Here is a 21,525-nt window from a genome sequence, read left to right on the forward strand (position 1 = left end):
AATGTAAAAATACTCGAAACTATGTTAAAAATACTATTAATTTTTTTATCTTAAAATACATTGGGCCCTAGCGGTAATAAATGTTACTATTAATTACGGTATTGTTGTGGCTTATTCTTGATGACAAGTCGTGTGGTTTGTTTTACATTTTCTGATGAATTCGAACGTTATTAAGGACCTAGTAACCAACAAACTCTTGGATCAGGAAGCAATTTGGCCCATGAAAGTTTTAATAAAACGTTCTTAGAAAGTCGATGGGGTCATTCGGACCCGTATTTGTATTTTGTAACTTAGTTTCCATGGTAGGGGGATTAAACACGTATTTTTATGGTTATATGCATATAAACTCCGCTCCACGGCGACCAGTCTAGTAACCAGTTTAAAAACCAAAGTTCTTCTGAACTTGATAGCTGACATCAAACCAGTTTGACAAGTCAAAAGAGCGTAGTAGCCAGGTGTGTTTTTACGCTACAAACACACACACACACACTCGCACACAGTGTTCTCAGGCCGGGCCAATTCAGTTATTTGTTTCTCAGTCAATGATCTGCTAACCTATGATTAATCAGGCTCCGTTACTTTGAGTTTGGAAACACAGACACCGATTAGGAATTTTGGATAACTGAGCACCATGTATTATCTAATGGATAATTAAGGCATATTTTGTTGTTATATTCCAAATAAAGACAGACATAATAAATAGGATATGGAAGTATATTCTAGTCCAGCTTAAGATAGCTCACAACTATCCGTCCAGTTTTACGTATCGTGCGACTATTCTAGTTAAACCTGACGGAGTGCGCGAATACTTTTTTGTAGGGTTTGGTTTGAATTTCGCGCAAATCCACTCGAGGGCTATCTGTACTAGCCTTTCCTAATTTAGCAGTGTAAGACCAGATGGAGAGCAGCTAGTTATCATCGCCCACCGCCAACTCTTGCGCTACTATTTTACCAACGAATAGCGGAGTTGCCTGTAACATTACAACAGGATGAGCATGTTTGGTGGTGACGGGGATTCGAACCCGCGACCCTCAGAATAATAGTTGAGCTCCGTAACCACGTGGCCATGCTAAACCGTAATAGTGGGGAACAAAGGAGGTAAGGCCCCTTTTCCAACACAATTCGAACATACAAGAAATGTATACAAGGGGCGTTTCTGGTGATTTTCAGAATCCGAGTCAACCGAAAAGTTCGGGAGAAAAAAAAAACCGCCAGTTTCGCTAACACTGAAGACATGTTTGGATTTATCCAGATCCGGGACATTGAAGAATGAAATGACACGTTGTTCTCACTTTCCCCCTGGTGGTTATAAATTCCAGCCATTCACCGCTTTCCGTCGATTTTTAAAGATTTTATAGCTCGTGCTTTAGGTACGCGATGAGGACAGACATCCTTCTTATTTCATAGTTACAGGACAATAGTAAATGTCACCTCGCTGTCGTGTTAGATAGAGTAAGAAGTTTCTCTTCTGCTCTTCGTGATAAGTGAAAATTTAGGAGGTGACACCAAAGTATAGATTAAGATCTCTTAGGATCAGTTGGTTTCCTATTTGGTTGTTAGGGCGACAATCCCCTGATGGCTAGGGAAAAACAAAACAACAAACACACACAATAAAAACCTACGTCATTAACTCCGAAGACCGTAGTTCGTGTTGATAGCTCAGCAGCAGAACAAACCGCCCAACTCGACTATCGTCTCTTGACCTTACAATCCTATAAAAAAAAAAACATGTTTTGCGTTGCAGGCGTACGAACTGAACAAACGAAGGGCGTGTGTTTCTTGAGGGGGGGGGGAGAACCCGTTTATTAATGGGTGGAGTTGAACCTTCGAGTAGTTCAGCCGAATGGATGGATGTATTAATGCGTGGTCTAGCCTGGAACAATCACATTCCAATTTAAATTAGGGAAAGTTTTGAGATACGATCAAAAACCATTTTCTGAGTTTTATGTTTGTGCTAAGTTTGTTAATTGTTATTTTCGTATATTTTACATTTATATAAAACATTTGTAAAGATGAATAATTACATGATTTGTCTTTATTAAATATCACACTTTGTATAAAATACTCTGAATCTAGTGATACGCTGCAGGTAGACCTTTTTGTGTAATTTGCCGTCTGTTAAGAAAAACCGATTGAAAACGTGACACTGTTTCAGGCTACGTCAAAGTATTGGAATGTTCAGATGTTCCAAAGAACGTGATATATTACTTTCGCTTATTTTATTATTTGCCCTTTCAACGGTTGTTTTATTTCACGTATGAATATTAATAGTTATTTTAAATGAAGAATATATTAGCTCATGATTCGGAAGAAAAAAATCAGTATGGGACTTCATGGGTTTTTGTATGTAACTCTATGTGAACGTGCTTTAAAACCGAGACTTCATGGGTTTTTGTATGTAGCTCCAATATGTGAACGTGCTTTAAAACCGAGACTTCATGGGTTTTTGTATGTAACTCCGATATGTAAACGTACTGTAAAACCCAGACTTCACGGGTTTTTGTATGTAACTCTATGTGAACGTGCTTTAAAACTGAGACTTCATGGGTTTTTGTATGTAACTCCGATATGTGAACGTGCTTTAAAACCGAGACTTCATGGGTTTTTGTATGTAACTCCGATATGTGAACGTGCTTTAAAACCGAGACTTTATGGGTTTTTGTATGTAACTACGAGATGTGAACGTGCTTTAAAACCGAGACTTCACGGGTTTTTGTATCTAACTCTATGTGAACGTGCTTTAAAACCGGGACTTCATGGGTTTTTGTATTTAACTCCGATATGTGAACGTGCTTTAAAACCGAGACTTCATGGGTTTTTGTATGTAACTCCGATATGTAAACGTACTGTAAAACCCAGACTTCATGGGTTTTTGTATGTAACTCTATGTGAACGTGCTTTAAAACCGAGACTTCATGGGTTTTTGTATGTAACTCCGATATGTAAACGTACTTTAAAACCTAAACTTCATGTTTTATTTTAAATATAACTCCGATATGCTTTAAAACCTTGAGATCCAGTCTAAAAGGTTATACAAGGATTTATGAAGCGGTCGTACAAAGCAACAGATTTTTTATCTAGGAAAGCTACCACTTGTATTAAAATTAAAAACGTCCAGTGAAACTTGGTACAAAGTTTAATCGTTCACTCTCTAGCGTTAGCCTGAGTCACCAAACGTTGTTTACTCCCTCTAGCGGAAACCTGAGTCACCAAACGTTGTTTACTCCCTCTAGCGGAAGCTTGAGTCACCAAACGTTGTTCACTCCCTCTAGCGGAAGCCGTATTTAAAGTTCAATTGTAGTATACAAGAAAAATACGTATAAAGAAAATCACTCTTATGTTGAAAAGAGAAAAGAAATTAACACCCAGTGTTAACATATCAAACGCATATTGGTTAGATATAACACCATGTAACACAAATTTTGTTCCTGGATAGTATGTGTTCTTTCTTAATTGCTTGTGTTGTAAAAGTACAGAAAATGGCCATTATTCCCTTCAAACTTTGCTTTTGTGACCTGGATAATGAAATTTAGAAATTCACCTATTTTATATGTAAAAACGGGCAGATTTGTACATTTTCATTTACATAAGGTCTGAATAAAACAACATATGAATCAAGATTTACATGTATTTATACTAAAGTTATACAAAAATGCTTAGAAGTGAGTAGTTTTTCGAGATTTGTGACTGTAATGTAAATCACTTTCACGTATCAGTCCCCAAATATAGTCTCGGCATTCGACTTTGTTAGGCTAAGATCTCTGATCAAGTCATTGAGGTCTTTTTGGTTGGGGTAGTATGGGTTTCTCTCACCAGCTGCAACTCTGAAATTGTAATCTGGATCTTGAATGTCTACCTCCTCTTCTGATTTGCTGTTCTCTTCTGAGGATGGCTGCTTTCTCTCTGGTGGAGTGGGTACAGGTAGCTCAGGGCAGTGTGGCCCTTGGACGATGGATCATGGAAGGTCCGGATACATGATAGTAGATACATTCTTGCCAGCCCGACGTTTGGAAGGGTCCACCATGCAGAAGTAGCAATTGCTTGAGTGGTCAGTGAGGTCACACCAAATTCTTGGAATAGCGAACTTCATGGCTCTCTTTTCCCCTCTGTACCATCCTGCAAAAGAGCAAAATAAAATTCTTATTATGAAGAATAAATATATTTCATCCACAACTAATGTGTAAGAGGTTCATACAAAATATTTTATATGTGATATTTTTCTATACTATTGGAAATTAAAAAAAAGATATTTCAATTTTAAAAGGCTTAAAATTTGTATAATATAAAATCTTAAGACTCAAGCAAGCGAAAACTGTCCATCTTACCTTCTAGAGTTTTTTTGCAGTGCTCGCAGGTGAAATGATGTGCGCAGGGTTTGTCTTCATCCCCAACAGGCGTGTCGAAATATGCCTTGTAGGCTTCACACATTTTAATAGATCCTGTCACAGAGTACTTTTTCGCTCTTGTCTTGATAAATTGGCCACATGCATAGCAGAATACGTCTGGAGAATGCTTGTAGCTTCTTGATGCCATCTCTGATAAAATCAGATAGTTCAATGTATTCACTTCGGCAGCTAGAACTAAACTAAAGGGGTGAGTGGTGAGCCCCTGTACGTATATTACTATGGAAAGTTCTAGAAAATTCTCCTAAGTTCTACAACACTCTAGAAAGTTATTGAAAATTCTTGTAGGTTCGAGAAAATTCTCTATAAGCTACTCAGCACTGAATCTACCTGGAATGTTCTGGAAGATGGGTAAATTAGAAAATTTCATTTCCCAGGTCACAAAAGCGAAGTTTGAATAGAAAAATAGGTCTTTTCCATTTACTTTATGCATAAGCAATTGGGAAACAACACTTTCTGTCCAGGAACAATAAAAAGTGCTTGTAAATAAAAGCAAACATTAAGAAACTGGTATAATAATTATATACATCAATTTGATCAATATCCCGATTGCTTTGAAAACATATTATTTAATTAAAAACACTCGTATAAAACACAGTTTTATGTATATATACGTGAATTTGATCAAAATCTAATTGCATCAAAAATGTATTCGTAATTTCGCAATAATAACAGTAACAAAACATGGTTTAATACACAGATGTTAATGCGTACATGTCTTAAATTACTCTTAGCTTTGGGCACTGGAGCGAAACGTGCAAGCTAATTCGACTCTTTGCAATCTCAGTACCCTTAACCCTAAAACAATTGGCTTCACTGTTTTATAAGAGTAAGACCGTTAATGATTCTTCAACATTCTTAAGCAAACTTACGACAAATTATAGGGTCACCACGCGACTCTAGCTAGTAGTTGGTATTGTGACGCTTGTCGATTCTGAGTATCACGTGGAGCGTAACGCGTGTTCACCGTAAAAGAGTGAATGACTCACGAACGCGTCAGAACTAGTGTTAGAGTGGTCTGTACTAATGACTCAATGCTGTGTATTATTGTGACTTATGATAGCACTAATGGAAAATCGTGATTTCCAAACAGTACTGACAAAAAAACTGCGTAAAAAATAATAGAATGTGGATCACATTTAATAACTGGTGATAGTTATCGGGTTTTTTCTATAATTTTTTTTTTTTCAGTTTGTTTCGGATATTCGTATAAAACTTCACAGAGGGTGTACAGATGCGTTAACCGTTCCGAATTTTTGAACTCGTAGACAGATTCTCGCGAGCAACCATCGCCGACTGTTGTTAAATAGTAAGATTTGACTGTAACTCTTACAAAGCATCCATGGCTTCAAATTGTGAGATGCGTTATTACGATAACGGGACTCGAACTTGCCTTCTTGCGCAGTGACTGCGAAACGTTTGTTTTTGTTTGTTTGTTTTGGAATTTCGCACAAAGCTACTCGAGGGCTATCTGTGCTAGCCGTCCCTAATTTAGCAGTGTAAGACTAGAGGGAAGGCAGCTAGTCATCACCACCCACCGCCAATTTTTGGGCTACTCTTTTACCAACGAATAGTGGGATTGACCGTCACATTATAACGCGCCCACTGCTGAAGGGCGAGCATGTTTGGCGCGAGCGAAGCGAACCAGAGACACTCAGATTACAAGTCGCATGCCTTAACACGCTTGGCCATGCCGGGCCCAACTGCGAAACCCATGCCTAACTTAATAAAGTACAAACGTTTCTGTCGCTTATGTTGTTAAGAGCTCTCTAAAAAAAGAGATCTTTGTTATTTAGCATGTAACTACACAATAAACTATCTGGGCTGTGTCCACTCCTCCGGAGATCGAGCCAAGAATTTAAGCGTAATAAGCCCCCAGTCTCACCGCCGAGCTACTGGGTAGAAAACATAGTTGGAATTTGTTCGTTATTTAGCATAAAACTAAACAAGAGGTTATCTGCGTTGTGTTCTCCTCCCCACGGGATAAAACCCAGAAATATAAGCGTTATAAATTATATCCTCGTACACACCACTGAGCCACCTGGAGGCAAAGATGAAATTTGTTTGTTGTTTAGCGTAAAGCTAAAAATAGGCTAGCCGTGCTGTACCCACAGCGGGGATCAGACCTCATAATTTAACGTTATCAGTACTCAAATTTAACAATGAGTTAACAATGGATGGAATAGCAGCTTCAGTGTAGCCGGGACCCGGCATGGCCAAGCGCGTTAAGGCGTGCGACTCGTAATCCGAGGGTCGCGGGTTCGCTTCCCGCTCGCGCCAAACATGCTCGCCCTTTCTGCAGTGGGGGCGTTATAATGTGACGGTCAATCTCACTATTCGTTGGTAAAAGAGTAGCCCAAGAGTTGGAGGTGGGTGGTGATGACTAGCTGCCTTCCCTCTAGTCTTACACTGCAAAATTAGGGACGGCTAGCGCAGATAGCCCTCGTGTAGCTTTGTGCGAAATTCAAAAACAAACAAACAAACAGTGTAGCCGGATTTAAACATTAAATTTTATCGGGAAAAAATCACATTATCAAAACATGAAGGACCAATAGCGAAGCTTACAAATTAAAAATAAATAATAATTCTTACTATGTTCTCAAAAACTGTAGGGATCGAGTATTGTATTTCGTGAGGGACCAGCCCTTACAACGAATTTCTTCTAGGTAAACTAAATGAATCAAAATATGTAAGAAAAACAATTACGATGTTTGTTTTACTGGTGTTATAATTTTACTTTAATTAAGACGTTGTGCAAACTAATTTGTTCGGCGGAACCAGCGTACTTGTTCACGTGCTCTTAGCACGAGCTCAGCTGTGACACACACTCGCACACAAAAAGGTGAACTCTTGAACTCGTGGTAGGCTGTTATCTCGTGAATCTTTTTAAAGTGGTAATTGAGCTATAAAGTATAAACGAACAATGAAGCTCGTATCTTGTGCGGACAAAAACTGCTTGTTGATATGAAGTACACACAGTTGAAGCACCTCTCAGAATGTGATACTTGTGCGCTTCGATTTCAAGTAATTCAACACTTCCTGTTTTGGCAGAACCTTCAGTAACGAAATGGGTTCTGTTCATACGTTCCCAGTAGCCGAGTGTTATCGATAAATTTCGTGCGTGTTTAGACATATTCCACGCATCTTTGGTTAAAGGTCACACGACTGACCGGTAATTAGAGGCTTGTTTCATCCAAATCCTACAAAGAAACCGTCCATTTGTTTGGATTAGCGATTAATATATCTTGGAAAACAGTGACTCTTAAAACAGCGATGTAATCTTCTAGAATGAATAATAACCTATCATAAATACGTTTAGAGTAGAGAATTAGCTACGTAATGTATTGGGTGACATAATTAAATCAGTTAAACCTGAATAACATTTAGATAAAAATGTATCTCAGAACAGCTGGTATGGGTATTAACACTTTTATTGATAAGCAGAGAACAACGTTTCGACCTTCCTAGGTCATCTTCAGGTTAACAAAGAGAGGAAGGTCGGCTATCTGCATTAGCCGTCCCTAAATTTAGCAGTGTAAGACTAGAGGGAAGGCAGCTAGTCATCACCACCCACTGCGAACTCTTGGGCTACTCTTTTACCAACGAATAGTGGGATTGACCGTCACGTTATAACGCCTACACGGCTAAGCATGTTTGTGGTGACGGGATTCGAACTCACGACCCTCAGATTACGAGTCGAGCGCCTTAACTACCTGGTGTTGTCGCTTCAAGGAAGGTCGAAACGTGGTTCTGTTTTTATCAGTAAAAGTGTTGATACCAGCCGTTCTTAGATACATTTTTATTTCAAGTGTGGTTCTCATAATCAACAATTCAATATACAGTTGTGTTTTTTATACGTGATTTATTACTTTTTAAAATGTCACAGTGGTAAGTCTAACAACGTTAAAATCAGAGGTTAAATTCACCGCTGTGGACACAATCAAACCCTCGAAGCTGTAATTTAAGTTATATAACACGAGAGAACCTAATCGAATATTTATTTTCGTTATATCATTTCTGTTCCTATCAGAAATATCACAACAAGTATTTCGTCATCACTACGTATAATAAAGGTTCAACATGATGCCTGACACGTGATATTAGCCAAGCTTTCGGTATTTACTTTATTTCCATGAGGTAATTTAAAACGGTTATGTTTACAAATAACTCCTCTTGTAAACTATAACCTGATTGGTCCAGATCGAACTTAAAACTAATCAGATATGTTTTCTGATCCGGCGGTTAGCAAGAAGTTTTAATCTTTCTCTTTTTCTAAGAATTGACGAGTGAAAACAAAGATTATATTGTGTCAATTACACCACGTGTGCATATTCTGTATCCGTGCCAACGATGCCTTTCGTTCAATACCAAGACTCGTCAAGATATACGCGACAAGATATACCAGTGGTCCAGGCGCTGTAATCCAAGAGCAATTTATAAAAAAACAACAACATGGAATTTGATTTTTTTAAACCTAAATGCGACATTACGGGTAAACAGGATCAAAAAGCCGGACCAGAAACACTTTAATTTCAGGTATAGGCGGCCCTAATTTTAAACGTCTGACCTAAAGGAAGATAACTAGCCAGTAGAATATGTCTTTTCCCACATCTTTTAACCGACGAACACTGTTAATATCGCGTTTATAGGAAAGGAGGATTTGCTGTAACTCTTATAACGCACCCACAGCAGAAAGATTGTTGCGCTATATCACGTCTCGAACTGTGGACCCTTTGATCCGCATCTTGAAACATTGATCATGTGCCACATCTGGTCTGTACCAAATGCAACATCCTACTGCTCGATAATTTTCCTTTCCATTGCTTACCGCCCCACATTTAATATGCAAAAACAAAGGGTCTGGGAGTGGCACTCGGTGGACAGAGACAATACTTTCGTCTGTTTCCATGTGTTATAAATGGTGCCGACTAGTGTCATGTGTCAATATATTGGTAGTTTTACGTATCATATTTGCCAACCGCAGGTTCGAATCCCTGCCACACCAAACGCTGTCGTTTTTTCAGCCGTGGGGGGCTTTATAAAAATTCAAAAACTCGCTATACAGAGGAAGATAACGAAATACGACAGAATTTATTTTATCAGCTTCTAGGTGGCGCTATGAAATTAACAGAGCAAAAATGCGCCACTGAATTGGAAAAACAAACAAACAGACATTACTCAAAAATTACTGTTGTATATTTTTACCAAGCCCGGCATGGCCAGGTGGTTAAGGCACTCGACTCGTAATCTAAGAGTCGCAGGTCGGAATCCCCGTCACATCAAATATGCTCGCCCTTTTAGCTGTGGAAGAGTTATAATGTGACAGTCAATCCCACTGCTCGTTGATAAAAGAGTAGCCTAAAAGTTGGCGGTGGGTGATAATGACTAGCTGCCTTCCCTTGAGTCTTACACTGCTTAATGACGGACGGCTGGCGCGGATAGCCCTCTTGTAGCTTTGCGTTAAGCTAAAAAAATAACAAACAAATCTTTGTGAACCGAGTTGAGTCATTATGTCGAAATTTCTACGATTTACAAGCACGAGGGAGTGACGTTATAACAATGATGTATTTTTTTGTGAAATTATTTTTTCATTTTGTTTGAGTTATATCTTCATGCCACTTTGAAAGATTGTGCATTTTAGAGTCGTGTATATTATTATTGTTTTGTTTCTTTGTTTCGTTTGTTTTCCACCAAACATGTTCGCCCCTTCAGCCGTGGGACGTTATAATGTGCGGTCAATCCCACTATTCGTTAGTAAAAGAGTAGCCCAAGATTTGGCGGTCGGTGGTGATGACTAGCTGCCTTCCCACTAGTCTTACACTGCTAGATAAGAGATGTCTAGGGCAGATAGCTCTCGTGTAGCTTTGCGCGAAATTCAAAACAAAACCAAAACCGAACTGCTTTCACTTTCTTCGTATGATGTTCCCACGCTTCCCATGGCCTAATCTTGAAAATAACTACTTCCTATCCACGTCATTGACAGACCTTGTTAAATTATATACAGCTAGTTAACTTTCGAGGTCAGTGATTTTGGTAATATATTTAGAGCTTCGACAGAAATGAACGCCAAATGTCAAGGTCAGTGGGTGGAAGTCCTAACGCGTGGGTTCACAGAGGTATTAATGTTACATCACCGTAGATGGCGTACGTTTTGTTTATGTTGGATTTCACGCAAATTTACACGAGGCCTAGAGGGAAGACAGCTAGTTAGCACCACCCATCACCAAGCTCTCGGGCTAATATTGTAAGACCGAACACCGGGACATGACCGCCACTCTTGTAACACACTCACGAACCGGGTAGCCTTGGTTCTACAGTTTGACACGTAAAGAAGTGGGCCACGCCCGACCCTTTGGTATATACAGACTTGACTTTAGTTTCGTAGTTTTGGGTATGTTTTATTATACACTCGGTTACGACTAAAACATATCCTGTTAAGTAGTGTGGGGAGCCTTGAACCAAGGGGTTAAGTAGTAACCTATACACATACGGGGGAGGATAAGAACAAAACGAGTCGTTTTTCAATAGACGTGATAAGTGACCATCTTGTCTCTTGTTTGACCCCATTAAACTACAATAAGTACCGGTTTACTACTGGGAACAGCTTTTATATTTGGGCTTTGGTACAAGAGAATTGTTGATAACCTGGATATGTGTTTCGACTCACTTTTGCTTTCACTTGAATTTTTCATTCATATGTTCACAGACGTCGGAATGTGAGGGCACGTGTCCCCAAATAATTATATTAGGCATCGGAACGGTATGGCACGTGTTTTCAGTAATTATATTGTACGTCGGAACTAGAAGGCACGTGTTCCTAGTAATTATATTAGACGTCGGAACGGGAAAGGGCACGTGTCTCCAATAATTATACTAGGCATCGGAAGGGGAGGGTACATGTCCCCAGTGATTATATTAAACGTTGGAACAAGAGGGCACGTGTTCGCAATAATCGTATTAGACGTCGGAACTGGAAGGTACGTGTTCTCAGTAATTGTATTAAACGTCGGAACGAGAGGGCACGTGTCCCCAATAATTATACTTGGCGTCGGAAGGGGAAGGTATGAGTCCCCAGTGATTGTATTAAACGTCGAAATGAGAGGGCACGTGTCCCCAGTGATTATATTAAACGTCGAAATGGGAGGGGAACGTGTCCCCAATAATTATACTTGGCGTCGGAAGGGGAAGGTATGAGTCCCCAGTGATTGTATTAAACGTCGAAATGAGAGGGCACGTGTCCCCAGTGACTATATTAAACGTCGAAATGGGAGGGGAACGTGTCCCCAATAATTATATTTAGACCTGAATATTATTACCAAGTCCTTTCCATCCAATACTTTGCTAACAACAGATTTTATTTTAGTATAGTTTTCTACAAAGTCCGCTAACTTTGCCTGAATGAAAGGAGAATTTATTTCTTTGCCAAATTCTGATCGTTGTTGTATTAAATTGTTGAATATCGTTTTAAAAAAAGTTTCTATTAATTGGCAAATATTTGTATTGATTCGCGAGAACTTCCTCAACCTGGCCCGACATGGCCAGGTGGTTAAGGCACTCGACTTTCAGGGTCACGGGTTCGAATCCCGGTCGTACCAAAAATCCTCACCCTCCCAGCCGTGGGGGCGTCATAATGTGACGGTCAATCCCACTATTCGTTGGTAAAAGAGTAGCCCAAGAGTTGGCGGTGGGTGGTGATGACTAGCTGCATTCCCTCTAGTCTTGCACTACAAAATTAGTGATGGCTACCGCAGATAGCCCTCCAGTAGCTTTGCGCGAGATTAAAAAAACAACAAAAAATCTTCAAACGGTCCGTGTTCGTTAATAATTATTATGGCTTATTAAATGTACAGCTAGAATTTTTTCCGTGGTTGGAGAGACGGGGGGGACAAAACAGTTACCATTTATCAAATACTGGGGCCATGAAATAGACCTCACTAAACTTTTGTTCCGCAATATTCATGCTAGCGATACTTTTCAACTGGGCCCGGCATGGCCAAGCGTGTTAAGGCGTGCGTCTCGTAATCTGAGGGTCGCAGGTTCGCATCCCGGTCTCGCCAAACATGCTCGTCCTCCCAGCCGTGAGGGCGTTATAATGTTACGGTCAATCCCACTAGTTGTTGGTGAAAGAGTAGCCCAAGAGTTGGCGGTAGGTGGTGATGACTAGCTGCCTTCCCTCTAGTCTTACACTGCTAAATTAGGGACGGCTAGCACAGATAGCCCTCGAGTAGCTTTGTGCGAAATTCCAAAACAAACAGACTTTACAACTAACCTGTTTGTGGCGATTTTTTTTATTAAGTTCATTACATCTCCGGTTTCTTTCCCCACAATTATTTAAGGGCGGAATTTCCTCTTTTCCCCCACATCTCTAGCTACCCCAGTTATGAAACGATTCTGTTCTGGGTTTGCTAAATTCTCGCATGGTGGCCCAGCTGTAGTGGGGAAACTTCGTATGGAACACACAACCTTGGTCTCAATTGTCTTGTATTCCTTATACTCCGATTAAAATATACAGCCTGTCAAACTCAAGGTAGTAACTGATGTCAGAGGCCAGTAAAACAATGACTTGATCGGGTGGAGATAATTCGTGCCACGTGCAGTACTCGTGACTTCGTTTTCTGTCTTGATTGTTAGCGAGAAGGTAGAGAAAGTTCTGAAACGTACGAAACACACCACAGAGTATGTTCTGTATCATTTGTTTGGATACAATGACGCCGGAACAACTTACGTATTTGGGAGAACTGAAAACCGTTCAACAGAATCAAAACTCGTGTATGATGTGCACTACGCATGCGTAGAGCTTCGTACTCGAAGACTTTGATTGGGAATAGTAATAACGCTATTTTATAAATCACTTGAAGACTTATTAATTCAGTAAAAGAAAACACCAATGACGCTAACCAGTAAATGAAAATAATGTGTTAACCAATAAAATAAAACAATAATAATACGTTAACCAATAAAAGAAAACAAAAATATTTTTCTAACCAATGAAAGGAAACAACAACAATGTGTTAACCAATAGAAGGAAACAATAATAATTTGTTAACCAATGAAAGAAAACAACACTGAATGTCGTTGTTCAACGGAAGTTTTAGGTTTCACAGTCTGGAGTTTTCTTTTATTTTGCAATATTAACTACCGATGACTTGTACAAACACGGATGTCCAACTCTAACTTAAACACCACAAGAACAAAAGTGTCGAAACTAGCGTTCTACTAAAAAAGGCGAGAAAGAGAAAGCGGGTGTAAGTTGTTTTAAAGGAAGTGACGTTCTGCTTCAGCTCACAAAGTTTCTAGTTTCAGTTCCCGGAAAAACAGAGCCGTTACCTTTAAATGGTTATATTTTTATTTGGATTACAACAGATTTGACGATCGGTCATTGTTTTAGCTGTTCGCTTTAATAGGCCAGGCATGGTCATATGTTTAGGGCGCCCGACTCGCAATCTGAAGATCGCGGGTTCGAATCCCCGTTACACCAAACACACTCGCCCTTCCATCCGTCGGGGCGTTATAAAGTAACAATAAATCCCACTATTTGTTAGTAAAAGAGTACCCCAAGAGTTGGCAATGGATGTTGATGACTAGCTACCTTCCTTTGAGTCTTACACTGCTAAATTAGGGATGGCTAGCGCTGGTAGCTTTCCTGTAGCTTTGCGCGAAATTCACAAATCAAACAAACTTTTTAATATATATATATATATATATGTTAGCTAAAGTAAGACAGGAGAAATGAATGAGAAAACGAAATAAACAAACAAACATTCATGTACACTCATTTTCTAATTAAAAGAGCATTTACTAAGTTATTTTGATTATTTTAATTATGTTAAGCCCACCAGGCGTAATAAAATAGTCCCGTTTGACACTCGAAGTTCTCAAGAAAATTGATAAATTTTACGTTGTAAAGATGGCGCCACCTTCTTCAGAAGATGAAAGTTTTGATGTGGAAATGAACTCGTACTTGAAGAGCTTGCAGTTATTGTTGTTCATACATATAAGGCTGGGTGTGATCTACCGTTAGTGTACCCAGACTGTGAATCCGATGTTTATGGTTCGCATCCCATTCCCTTTAAACACTGTCCGCACTTTGAGGTAATACACGTGCTATAATAGTAACTGTCAAATTTCACTGCACTGCCAGTCTGAGAGTTGACGGCGGATGGTGTTGACTAGGTGCATTTCTTCTAGTCTGTCAGTCCGAAATGAGTGATATAGGAAAAATGTTGGGTCTTTGTCCGGAAAACCTTAAACCATTTGATCACCAAATTTGTTGTAGGAAAGGCTGACGAAAAATCACTTGACCGGAAATGACGACATCTATTTTAAGAACAAATAAAAATAATACTGTTTTTTTTTAAAGAAGTTAAATATTTCGAACAGGAGAGATTCAAGCCTACAACTTTACTTATCGAAGAGATTTTTTTAGCTTGCTATTCGACATGTGAAGGGATTCGAACATGGGACCCTCAGATTACAAGTCGAGCGTCTTAAGCATTTGGTCATGCCGGACCTTGTTCAGTGAGAAAGCCATTATATCACAGAGATTTTACTCAGGTCACTGAAGACTTGACCCCATCTGCGGAAGATCGAACATGGGACCCTCAGATTACAAGTCGAGCGCCTTAAGCATTTGGTCATGCCGGACCTTGTTCAGTGAGAAAGCCATTACATCACAGAGATTTTACTCAGGTCACTGAAGACTTGACCCCATCTGCGGAAAACATTTTCCAATCAGTAGGATGCTTTTCCTAAGAGCTTGAATTTATTTTTTCCAGCTGGAAAAATAATTTAAAAAACTATTTCGCAATCAGTAAGGTTCCCTTCACCCAAACAAAGAAAAATTTTACTTTAAACTAGTGGGAAACATTTTGTAACCAGTTTTGTCCGCTGGAGGGAACCACGAGTTGGACTTTCTCCCTGTCAATAGGATATTAACTTTATCCGGACCTTTAAGATACTTTACTCAACATGACCTGGAGTTTATCGGTGGACTTTGATCGTACGTCGTTCGTTATATTCTGAAAGAACCACTTTATTTTAAAAACCAACAATGAAATAAATGTTAAATTACAGCCTTGGTTGTGTTGTGTGTGTTCTTACCACTAGAGGGTGCGATAAGAGAGAATTCGTATACCTTGAAGTGCCTTGTTAACAGAGTCGCTACCAGATGACGCCAGAGGAAAGCACTGTCCTTACCTTCTTCCGCTATCCATTCACACATACGAACGGCTAGCCTACCTCTAACGACGCGACAGTTTCTCTCACACCATTGTCATTATTATTATTACACGTGTATGAAATACGTATCTCAAATGCGAATGACATACTTTATGGCCATGAAACAGGACATGCTGTGAGGGCGTTTTAATAATTTTATAAACTTGAATGACATTTTCTAAACTGACGAACATGGAGAGGTAATTCCATAAATATAATTAGAAATTTTCATAAGTAGGTATAGAATAATAATATGGCTGAGAACGGTTAAATACTGTTATATATAAAGTGAAATTAAATAAATACATTTAAATAAAGTTAAATAAGTAATCAAACGCGTGATGAAGGAGTGCGTTAGAAACAGCAAATCCTAATCTCTAAATTATATGCGGGCCTGGCATGGCCTAGCGTGTTAAGGCGTGCGCTTCGTAATCTGAGGGTCGCGGGTTCGCGCCCGAGTCGCGCCAAACATGCTCGCCCTCCCAGTCGTGGGGGCGTTATAATGTGACGCTCAATCCCACTATTTGTTAGTAAAAGAGTACCCCAAGAGTTGGCAATGGATGTTGATGACTAGCTGCCTTCCTTTGAGTCTTACACTGCTAAATTAGGGATGGCTAGCGCTGGTAGCTTTCCTGTAGCTTTGCTTGAAATTCCAAAACAAACAAACTAACTAAATTATATTATAACCATAATTTTCGAGCCAAAACAAAAACGCATTAAAATTAAACAAAATACGCTGCATTTTTTTTCTCAAAAAAAATCCTACGGTACAAGCTGCAACGTGGGATTATAAAATGTATCTTAGGTTTTGGATGTGACTGAAGAAGTTGGACCCACATTGCGGTGGGGATACACTTAAAACGGTGTATAAAATACATTTTAGTTTGGGCAAAAACAGCATATAATCAACTTTTCGCGTGACGCCAGTGCTCTTTGAAGCAATATGTGACGTCAGTGCCCTTCGAAGATATCGTTTTATATAAAAGTTTACTTTTTAAGTATCAACGTTAATCTTTGTTAAACTCGGTTTTATTTCGTTGTAAATGAAATACTGCAATACTATAAATGCGATAAAGTGAAACTACACTTGAAGGACCGGCCAGGTGGTTAAGGCACTCTACTCGTGATCCCAGGGTCGCGAGTTCAAATCCACCAAACATAGTTGCCCTTTAAGCCGTGTGAGCGTTGTAATGTGACGGCCAGTTCCACTATTCGTTGGTAAAAGAGTAGCCCAAGAGTTGGCGGTGGGTGTTGATGACTAGCTGCCTTCTCTTTACTCTTACACTGCTAACTAGCGCAGATAGCCCTCTTGCGGCTTTGCGCTAAATTAAAAACAAACAAATCTAAACTTGAAACACCGAGATTGTTTATTTTTGTGTGCTGCCCTCATGCGGAGGTACTTCAAAGACTATGTGCTATTTATAGTGTACGTGGTAGCGTCACCCTCTAGTGGCAAATGAAGAAATTATTCGAAACAAAAGACATAAACGTTGCGCTGGTAAATGTTTGACGTGTGACGTAGAAGCACGAGCTGCATTTTTGAAAATTTGAAGCGTTGACGTTCTGTATGAGAATCGACAGCATAGCACCTAACTGACACTGGATACGGCAGATTTAGTGCGGTTAACATGTTAAAACACGTTCTTGTTTTCTTTCATTAGTGAGTATTCAGAATTATAAATACATTTTTTTTTCCTGTGGATCCATCGCCGCTTAGGCCCGGCACGGCCACGTGAGTTAAAGCGTTCGGCTCGTAATCCGAGGGTCGCGAATTCGAATCCTGGTCGCACCAAACATGCTCGCCCTTTCAGCCGTGGGGGCGTTATAATGTTACGGTCAATTCCATGATTCATTGGTAAAAGAGTAGCCCAAGAGTTGGCGGTAGGTGGTGATGACTAGCTACCTTCCCTCTAGTCTTATACTGATTAATTAGGCACGGCTAGCTCAGATAGCCCTCGTGTAGCTTTGCGCGAAATTCAAAAACAAGCCAATCATATCTGCTCCACTCTGACAACAAGAGGACAAGCTTACTGGTTCGCCAGTTATCTTGAATGATAGTTGAAGTTAATTAAAATGCAATATTAAGAAATATAAACACAACTGGTGTTAGAATGAGAAGTTAAAAGATTAATATTCTCTTGTCAATCCTGAGTCACAAAGAACATAAATATAATTGATAAATGTAATTATAATTATAACTCGCTTGATCAATCTGGTTCACACCATAAAAGTCGTGGCTCGTAAAAAACCACTACCTTGTTTTTCGGATCCCAACCGGCGTGACGAGTCATAGTATTATACGAAAGGTCTCGTTGGGTAACATTTCATATTTTGCTTCGCTTTCACTTACAGATGGAGTAAACCAAAGTAAATAAAAATATTTCCAACGGTAAATCTTAAGGCTTATAACGCTAAAATATGGGTTTCGATATCTGCGGTGGACATAACACACAAGAGATATCTTTGTGTTGAAATACGAACAGAACAAGAAAAGCATTATTTATCGACTGAGCGTTATGACGTTGTGTCTTTAAATGTGGTTGTTTTTTGCTATCTATTACTATTCATGGTGACGTAGTTGTGTCCAACGTGATGCAACTTTTGGTGAAGTGAACCTATGTTAATCTTAATTGCTGGTGTAATTTTTAACACAGTAGAAGACGTCTACAATATAATTGATAGATATGTTTTTTGATGTAATGAAAGCATGTAAAATATAGTTGATATTGTAATTTTGATACAGTGAAGCCTTGTCCAGTAGAGTCGGTAGAGTGAAGCCTTGTCCAGTAGAGTCGGTATACATAATTTTTGATGTAGCGAAGTTTATTTCTTGTATTAAACACTATAGATAAAAACATTGATGTAAGTGTATTTGTGTTACTGACACCGTAAATAAAGCTACCGATGTAAGTGTATTTGTGTTACTGACACTGTAAATAAAGCTACCGATGTAAGTGTACTTGTACTACTGACACTGTAGGTAAAGCTGCCGATGTAAGTGTATTTGTACTACTGATACTGTAGGTAAAGCTACCGATGTAAGTGTATTTGTATTACTGACACTGTAGATAAAGCTACCGATGTAAGTGTATTTGTGTTACTGACACTGTAGATAAAGCTACCGATGTAAGTGTACTTGTACTACTGACACTGTAGGTAAAGCTGCCGATGTAAGTGTATTTGTACTACTGATACTGTAGGTAAAGCTACCGATGTAAGTGTATTTGTACTACTGACACTGTAGGTAAAGCTGCCGATGTAAGTGTATTTGTACTACTGATACTGTAGGTAAAGCTACCGATGTAAGTGTATTTGTACTACTGACACTGTAGGTAAAGCTGCCGATGTAAGTGTATTTGTACTACTGTATACTGTGTAGGTAAAGCTACCGATGTAAGTGTATTTATTACTGAAGTGTATTTGTATTACACACTGTAGGTAAAGCTACCGATGTAATGTGTGTATTTGTACTACTGACACTGTAAATAAAGCTATCGATGTAAGTGTATTTGTACTACTGACACTGTAGATAAAGCTACCGATGTAAGTGTATTTGTACTACTGACACTGTAGGTAAAGCTACCGATGTAAGTGTATTTGTATTACTGACACTGTAGATAAAGCTACCGATGTAAGTGTATTTGTACTATTGACACTGTAGGTAAAGCTACCGATGTAAGTGTATTTGTATTACTGACACTGTAGATAAAGCTACCGATGTAAGTGTATTTGTACTACTGACACTGTAAATAAAGCTACCGATGTAAGTGTATTTGTACTACTGACACTGTAGGTAAAGCTGCCGATGTAAGTGTATTTGTACTACTGATACTGTAGGTAAAGCTACCGATGTAAGTGTATTTGTATTACTGACACTGTAGATAAAGCTACCGATGTAAGTGTATTTGTACTACTTGACACTGTAGGTAAAGCTAATGTAAGCTACCGATGTAAGTGTATTTGTATTACTGACACTGTAGATAAAGCTACCGATGTAAGTGTATTTGTACTACTGACACGATGTAAGGTAAACTGACTATCGATGTAAGTGTATTTGTACTACTGACACTGTAGATAAAGTGTATTTGTATTACTGACACTGTAGATAAAGCTACCGATGTAAGTGTATTTGTACTACTGACACTGTAGGTAAAGCTGCCGATGTAAGTGTATTTGTACTACTGACACTGTAGTTAAAGCTATCGATGTAACTGTATTTGTACTACTGACACTGTAGATAAAGCTACAGATGTAAGTGTATTTGTACTACTGACACTGTAGTTAAAGCTATTGATGTAACTGTATTTGTACTACTGACATTGTAGATAAAGCTACAGATGTAAGTGTATTTGTACTACTGACACTGTAGTTAAAGCTATCGATGTAACTGTATTTGTACTACTGACACTGTAGATAAAGCTACAGATGTAAGTGTATTTGTACTACTGACACTGTAGTTAAAGCTATTGATGTAACTGTATTTGTACTACTGACATTGTAGATAAAGCTACATATGTAAGTGTATTTGTACTACTGACACTGTAGTTAAAGCTACCGATGTAACTGTATTTGTACTACTGACATTGTAGGTAAAGCTACCGATATTTGATACTGACACTGTAGCTACCGATAAAGCTTTCGATGTAAGTGTGTATTTGACTGTAAATAAAGCTATCGATGTAAGTGTATTTGTACTACTGACACTGTAGATAAAGCTACCGATGTAAGTGTATTTGTACTACTGACACTGTAGTTAAAGCTATCGATGTAACTGTATTTGTACTACTGACATTGTAGATAAAGCTACAGATGTAAGTGTATTTGTACTACTGACACTGTAGATAAAGCTACAGATGTAACTGTATTTGTACTACTGACATTGTACATAAAGCTACAGATGTAAGTGTATTTGTACTACTGACACTGTAGATAAAGCTACAGATGTAAGTGTATTTGTACTACTGACACTGTAGATAAAGCTACCGATGTAAGTGTATTTGTACTACTGACACTGTAGTTAAAGCTATCGATGTAACTGTATTTGTACTACTGACATTGTAGATAAAGCTACAGATGTAAGTGTATTTGTACTACTGACACTGTAGTTAAAGCTATCGATGTAACTGTATTTGTACTACTGACATTGTAGATAAAGCTACAGATGTAAGTGTATTTGTACTACTGACACTGTAGATAAAGCTACAGATGTAAGTGTATTTGTACTACTGACACTGTAGTTAAAGCTATCGATGTAACTGTATTTGTACTACTGACATTGTACATAAAGCTACAGATGTAAGTGTATTTGTACTACTGACACTGTAGATAAAGCTACAGATGTAAGTGTATTTGTACTACTGACACTGTAGATAAAGCTACAGATGTAAGTGTATTTGTACTACTGACATTGTAGATAAAGCTACAGATGTAAGTGTATTTGTACTATTGAAGACAATGTAAATAAAAATTTTAATGTTAATGTTTGTTGAAAGAAGAGGATTACGCTGCAACACCTTTCAATGTGCATGTGTTAGTATGTGTTACTAACAACACAGTTTCTACTGAATAAATGGGGCGTATTAAATGGGACCTGTTTTTCCCCTGGAAAGAAGAAATGGATTGATCCGGTTGATGATTGGCTTAAAGTTTGTGAACGTATCCTCTATGTGACATGAAGCTGATTTTCAGACGAGAGTGATCATACGACGTGTGTTCAGTTGTTGATACGTGTCGGAGCTCGTGATATATTACTGAATGTTGGTATCGGCTGTTATTTGTAACCTTACTTCGAACTTTGGGTAACGCTATACCTGTCTACCGATGTCGTAACGGTAAGTGTTTTATCTTATGTTTAAAAATGTCTCCCACCTATACAAATAGGTTTCGAATACCTTACCATTAAAAA

General features: G+C 38.7%; 1 protein-coding gene across 4 annotated transcripts in view; it reads left to right on the forward strand.

Moving 5' to 3' along the window:
- LOC143228781 (uncharacterized) overlaps window positions 1-21,525 on the forward strand; it is a 234,203-nt gene that overhangs the window by 95,406 nt on the left and 117,272 nt on the right. The window contains exon 1 of one of the 4 annotated variants that reach the window (XM_076460137.1): window positions 21,301-21,451. The exons of the other annotated variants lie outside the window; for them this stretch is intronic. The gene's annotated coding sequence lies outside the window, so the exon portion shown is untranslated. Of the gene's footprint in view, window positions 1-21,300; window positions 21,452-21,525 lie in introns of those variants that run through there. 4 annotated transcript variants of the gene reach the window in all.

The sequence above is a fragment of the Tachypleus tridentatus genome, chromosome 10 (genome assembly GCF_004210375.1).
Source record: "Tachypleus tridentatus isolate NWPU-2018 chromosome 10, ASM421037v1, whole genome shotgun sequence".
In the NCBI taxonomy this organism is placed as follows: domain Eukaryota; kingdom Metazoa; phylum Arthropoda; class Merostomata; order Xiphosura; family Limulidae; genus Tachypleus; species Tachypleus tridentatus.